Source organism: Vicugna pacos, chromosome 28, assembly GCF_048564905.1.
Source record: "Vicugna pacos chromosome 28, VicPac4, whole genome shotgun sequence".
In the NCBI taxonomy this organism is placed as follows: Eukaryota; Metazoa; Chordata; class Mammalia; order Artiodactyla; family Camelidae; genus Vicugna; species Vicugna pacos.
Genome location: NC_133014.1, coordinates 10,870,716 through 10,877,572, shown reverse-complemented (window position 1 = coordinate 10,877,572; position 6,857 = coordinate 10,870,716). Strand labels below are relative to the sequence as shown.

The 6,857-nt window shown below is 47.2% G+C and overlaps 1 long non-coding RNA gene across 1 annotated transcript; it reads left to right on the top strand.

The window, feature by feature from the left end:
• The first annotated feature begins 56 nt into the window (after positions 1 to 56).
• On the top strand, positions 57 to 6,177 carry LOC140690003 (uncharacterized). Its single transcript, XR_012065182.1, has 3 exons — positions 57 to 187; positions 4,219 to 4,277; positions 6,090 to 6,177. It is a non-coding gene; the product is annotated as an uncharacterized lncRNA (long non-coding RNA).
• The last annotated feature ends 680 nt before the right edge of the window (positions 6,178 to 6,857 follow it).

Below are 6,857 nucleotides of genomic sequence, written 5' to 3'. Positions count from 1 at the left end.
ACGCGCGCCCGGGCGCCCGCGCGTCGGCCCGAGCGGCGAACGCGGCCCGGACGCCGCGCCCACCCCCGGCGCGGCCCCGCCTCCGCCCCGTGATTCCGCGCGGCCGGCCCCGCGGCGGGCGCGACGGGGGCCTGTGCGCCGGGGGCGCGCCCCGCACCCTTCCTGGGCCGGCTGCCAGCTGCCGCGGGTGCGGGGGCTGGGGGAGGGGGCGCGGCCTCAGCCGCAGCATCCGGGGCGGGCGGGGCCGAGGGACCGGAAGCTGGGGCTGTCCTCCGAAGCCCAGGGTCACAGCCAGGGGGCGGTGCCAGCGGAAGGTCCCTCTTCAGGGGGCTTCCTCCGGTAGCCTTCTACCTACCATTTCAAAAGGACATTTTGTGGATAAAAACAAGAAGTTCTAAGGCCCCATCCGGTGTCCAAGATGCCCTTCTTTACTTTCCTGCTTAAGGGCCGCAGAGAACCCGAAGCGTTCAGGCAGGGGCTGGTTTCCTTTGGGTCGGATGCTCCTCTCAGCTGCTGAGACCTCCTGGGTGGCGCACAGCCTGGGGTGACTTTAGACTCGCGGGTGGGAATAATCGCGTACAGGCCCCGGGGTCCCCGGACCCCACAACCCGCCTTGCCTTTTCCTTTCTGCGGACCTCGATTTCCGTTCTAAGTGAGAGGAAGGTGGTTCTTCAAATTCCCTTCGGTTCTGATACCCACACAGTCTTTTAAGGAACTTTTGTGTGCGTGCGTGCATTTGAGGGACAGAGAGAGGACTCTCAGATTTCCTGCAATCTTCCCGCACTTCCTCATAAATCACCCACATCGGCAATGCACTTCACATCTTTTACTCTTCTTTAGAGAAAGAACACCCTGGGACCTCTCCCCATCCTGCTCTTCTTGTGCTCACGGTACCTGCTTAGCATAATGCGTAATGTGAACGCGCTCTCCTCTCTCCAGCATTTTGTCCATATTCCCTGGGACGGGTACTTGCCTATTTTGCGCAAAGCCAACAGCTCGGCCACCACCTGGAGGCAATCACTGGCTGTGGGAAGCTCACTCAGCAGGAGAAATGGGGCAGGCCCAGAAGAGCTGGGGTGATTACACTTCCTTCCCCCCCACTCCCTGCTCCAGCTGTCCAACATCCATGAGGGATGAGGGTTGGTAGATAGTGCCCTGGCTTTCTCACCCGTCCAGTGAACAAATCTGTGAGTGAACAAATCTGTGAAGAAGCAGGTATCTTACACCCTGTTTCAGTGCTCATCTGCAGAAGAGTTCCAGTTGTCCCCAGCTGTAACCTGCTTGTTCATGGACCTTCTTTTGGACTCCTTCCTTTTCCTGGCTTGCTGTCCCATTGCTCTACAGATGTTTCTCAGGATCACATCCCAAATAAACTACTTGCTCTCAAATCGTTGTACCAGGACCACCTTTTGCAGGAACTCATTGCCAAGACATTGTAGCTGCTTCTCTTCACAGCCAGTTTTGAAAGTGACACCCACTTTGATCACACCATAGTCCTCTTCACCCACTCATTCCTGCTGCGCCACCTGCTTACCCCTGCAAGCTGGCTTCTCTCTCCACCACGCCACAGCTGTGGATTTAAGACCGCCAGTGACCTCTGAATTACCAAATCTAGTAGTTAGTTTTCTCCTTTTTCTCACCTACATTTTGTAGTTAACAATGTTTTTGTTTGTTTTAATTTTTGTGCATCACCCCTTGTCCCCCTTTTTTTTCCTGTTTTTTTTTTTAAATTGAAGCATAGTTGATTTACAATGCTGTGTTAGTTTCTGGTGTACAGCAAAGTGATTCAGTTATACCTGTGTGTATATATATATTTTTTTCCAGATTATTTTTCATTATAGGTTATTACAAGATATCGAATATAGTTCCCTGTGCTCTACAGTAGGACCTTGTTGTGTATCTATTTTATATATAGTAGTTTGTATCTGCTAATCCCAAACTCCTAATTCATCCCTCCCCTCTTCCCCTTTGGTAACCATAAGCTTGTTTTCTGTCTGTGAGTCTGTTTCTGTTTTTAAATAAGTCCATTTGTATCATTTCTTTAGATTCCATATGTAAGTGCTATCATATGATATTTGTCTTTCTCTATCTGACTTACATCACTTAGTATGATAATCTCTAGGTCCATCCATGTTGCTGCAAATGGCATTATTTCATTCTTTTTTATGGCTGAGTAGTATTCCATCGTGTATATACATATATCACACAGATCATAAAGTCCCTATTAATCAAAACTTTTAATGAGCCAGCACAGGTTAAGAGTGGGAGTGGTTAAGATCCCAGACTTTAGAGTCAAGAGACATGAAGACCAATCCCAGAGCAAGTTACTTAACCTTTTGGAGCCTCATTTTCTCCTTTGTAACATGGGCAGGACAATCATAAACGTATTTCGTGGGACAGGAGTCAGGATTTATTGAAAACCTCAGTCATTGGCATTCTGTGACTCTAGGAGGTTTGAATGCAACTCACTGAGTTCTTTTTCTATTTTCCTGTCTCTCTGCATGGGAGCCATTGCATTCATCCCAGAAGGAACAGGAAATAAGAGGAGAAATGACTCAGGTGACATATGGACATAATAGCTTCCTACTACATGGTGAGATGTGAGGTTTCCAGAAAGAGTTCTTGTCCCTACAACTATCAACCCAACCCAGAATTCCAGCTGCAGAGACTTTGGGAATATGTGTTCTTCCTCTCGCTGACATCTCAGTGAAATGTAAGCTTCCCCAGGAACACAGGCTCTGTGAGGGCAAGGACTTTGTCCTGTGTCCTCTCTGTCTGGAAGACGGCAGTAGAGTTGGTTCTGTTCTGTTCTTTCTTTCCTTCTTTCCTTCCTTTCTCCCCTTCTCTCTTTCTTTTCTTTTGAGAATTCTTGATCTCTGCTACGTATATCCAAAGCAATACAAGAAATGTGCTTGCCCCAATCACAATCTCAACCTCTGGCCAGTAGAGATGAGCCTGTGGCCCTCCCCCACTCTCCTGCTCCTGGAAAATCACTTTCACTGACAAGGATCCTGAGTGTGGGCATCATCCACTGCTCCAGATTGAGTGGGCCGCCTTTATTATTTTTCCTTTATTTTTTTAATGGAGGTACTGGGGGTTGAACCCAGGACCTCGTGCATGCTCTACCACTGGCCTCATGGTCTTCCCTCCCTGGCAGAAGTCCACATTGAACAGATGGATGGGCTCAGCCACAGACTAGAATTCCATAGATTTCCACCAAGTCCAGCAGTTGCTCAAGCGTAAATAGTTCTTAGATTGCTATATGCCTTCGGTCAATTTTCAGAGTGATGAAATGATTGTTTAGGAGCAATTTTGTCCATCTTTATAGTTGTTTTTAAGGTAGAGCATTTGACAGTCTCCTTACTTAACCACAGCTAGAAGTCCTGCCTGAAGTCACTGTCCTTCCCAACACTTCTGTATTTAATTCTTTGAATCAAAGTCCCTCGGTTTTCAGTACCTACAGTGGTTTCTGTTTTCCTGATCAGGCACAGCTCAAACATTATTGTCTTTAGGAACTTATTGCTAGTCAAGGAATGAATGGTAATTTGAATAGGGAGTAATTCTCAAAGCTGTGGCATCATTCATGTGCCCCAATCTTTTGCTTGCTTCATGTGTAAAGTGAAATTAATAATATTACCTAAATTATTCTACAAAACAGTGAGATGCTGGAAATCACATGGGACACAGTACGTGCCTTCAATGCATATTTAAGGCTATCTTCCCCCCCCCCGACAGTTGAAGCCCCCAGTTGTTTTATTGTTTCCAAGGAATAGCAGCCTGAATATCTACTCACAAAGCAGATTCTTGTGGAAATCCACACACAAGGGAACTAGAAAGAAGCCAAGTTAATGAACCTTCTTGGTGATTTATCATCTGGCTTTCAGATGCCTCATTTCCTTTCAGTTCCCCAAAACAAAACTTTTTGAAGACCCATAGCTGAGTTTTATTTTTGTGACTGAATTGATGAACACATTTACATTCCTTCTCAGACTATAATCTCGTTCCTATTCCTGTGAATAAGCAGGACCTTCAACACTGCAGAAACAGCAGACCTTCAGTGACTCCATGCATAAATGATGATGTGTGCTTGTTAGCAATACTGTCTGACGTCAGTGGCGGAGTCAGCTAACGGTGGGAGCTGCCACAGTCTTGAACTGTGGTGTGGCTGTAAATAGATTCTTGTTGCTGCTTTTTAAAAATTGGATTTCTTACATTTAGAGTGAATCCAGTCTTCTGCTCTTTGGCTTAGAGCGAGTGGAACGCATCTTCCCATCAAGGTAAGCAAGAATGTCCATGCTTTCCCCCTTGTTGGTTCTCTGTGGGTGGCTACACTCTCATGATTGTCAATCAAAGATAGGTCAGAGGGTTTTTACAACTCAGACTCTTGGCATAAGATGGTGTGGGCTGATCTCTAGGCATATTCAGAAGCAGGAGTAATCACATTCTCCTTTTTCTTATGTGTTAAGCTCTTTCTTATCTGGAATAATTTATTTTATGATATGTTTTGGTGTGTTAAAATGTTTCATTAAGCAGGGGAGGGTATAGCTCAGTGATAGAGTGTGTGCTTAGCATGCACGAGGTCTTGGGTTCAATCCCCAGTACCTCCATCAAATAAACAAACAAACAACCCTAAATACCTCCCACCTCCCCAAAAACAAACAAAAGTTTCTTTAGCAGAATTCATATTAAAAACACTGTGTGGGTATCCATTTAAAAATGAGAATACAAACTCCAATAAATGAAAAAAATACTAGATCCAACAACCTCTTTTTTCATTAATTTTTTGATAATTGAGACAGGGGGCTGGGATTCTGTAGCTCCCCGCCTCCATCTCTATAAGTACAACGTGTTGACCACCCATAGCTTTGTAGAAGGGAGGCCTCGTTGCTTTGGGAGGTTCCCAGGTATGTCAACTGGGCCTCCCAAAGGCAATCAAATGGTCTAAGCAAAACACAAAAAGGCTAACTTGGAGGACAAGTTTTTACCTGAATCCAAGGGTTTGAGCAATGTCTTCAGGCCGTGGTCTCACTGGCTCCATCCCTCGGCTCTCTTCCTTCAGTCCCAGCTCTGTCCAGTAGCAGGCCCCCATTATGGGGAAAATGACTGCCAGCAGCTCCAGGCACAGAGTCTGGCTTTCATCAGGTTGTTCGGACAGGCTGAGATCATTCGCCCTCCCCGTATCAGTACATGTGGCCCATGAGTTGATGGGTCACTTCCCTCTCCACCCAAAGTGGAGGGCCACGAACATTGCCTGGATCTCTGCCCGCTGGGAGGTGTCTTCTCACCACTGTCATTCAGCCTCATCTCCGAATGGGGCTTTCTTTTCCATTTTAGCAGTTTTTAAGTTGTATATTAGCGGACTTCATCCCCCCACCTTCTCGGTCGTTTGTTCTTTATAATCGTTTTCCTCTCCTACTTGGGGAGATGTAGCTTTAAATTTCAAGGATCATTTTGTGGTCTTTGTCCAGTTTTTGTTGTGTGATAACCACCTTGCTGGGGTGAATGCCCACATGGACAGCTGTGCCGTCAGCCTTCTCTCGCTGCAGTTGGTCAAATGTAGATGACATACTTCTCCATGTAAACCTGTAAACAGAGGTGACTTTTCAGCTGGTACCAGCATACTGAGCCAACCCAACCATGAATCAAACTCAGGTTCTTTTTTTCCCTCTGTTGCCTGGTGATAATTAGCCCCACATGCTGGGAGATGAGCTGAGAAAGAGTAGATGATGTGCGGTCTGGCTACCTGCTTATGAAGCTTACTGGTGTGCTCTGGACCTGCTTGAACGTGACCCTGGATGTCCTACGTTCACCAGACACCAGATTACTGCTGGTTCATGCAGACTCTGAGGCTGGCAGCGCCCATCTGATGATGGCAGTTCTGATCACATGATCACTTGATACCCCGGGTCAGATGCACCATCTGTACCACAGCCTGCCAGCGCGCCCCAGAGCTGCCCCTGTACGTCAGGCCAAGACATTAGCTGTCTCTTTCCCATTCCCTATTGTCTTAGTCATTTAGGGCTGCAATAACAGAATACCAGGGACTGGGTGGCTTATAAACAACAGAAATTCATTTCTCATCCTTCCAGAGGTTGGGAAGTCCAAGAGCAAGGGATTGGCAGATTCAGTATTTGGCAAGGCTTGCTTCGTGGTTCAGAGATGGCTGTCGTCTCGCTGTATCCTCACATGGTGGAAGGGGCCAGAGCTCTCAGGGGTCTCTTGTATGAAGGTAATAATCTCACTCATAATGGTTCAACCATCATGATCTAATCACCTCCTAAAGTCCCCACCCCCTAATACTATCACACTGGGGGGTAGGATTTCAACCTATGAGTTTGGGGGGGACAGGAGCATTCCATCTGTAACACCTATCCTGCTTCACTTAGTGACCCCTACATCCTCACACCCCTATACCATGTTCTGTATCAGGGAGTCCAACCTGAGAAAGTCGGTACCGGGAAGCTGGATCACTCACCAGCCAACCAGCAACGGGCATCCCCCCCATCTTCACTGGAGGTGGTGTATCGAGAGAACCTGTCATTTATCAGCACAATTGCTAAGACCTTGAATTGAGACAAGAAACGGCCAGAGGAGATGTACTTCCGCGTGCAGTGTCACTGGCTTCTGTGAGGTCCAGGAGACAGAGGAATGATGAGGACAGTGGAATTGGATTGATGTTGTTGAATATCACTGATTCTTTGAGGAGAGGAAAGGACTGCCTCAGGGCAAAGACCAATTTAAAACAAAGTGGGAGAGTTAGAGGGGCACCCTCACACGAGTTAGAGAGGCCCTCTGTCCCCTGCATCTGGGGCCACAACGAGACGAAGAGCAGGCACAGGACGTAATTTTCAGACTGC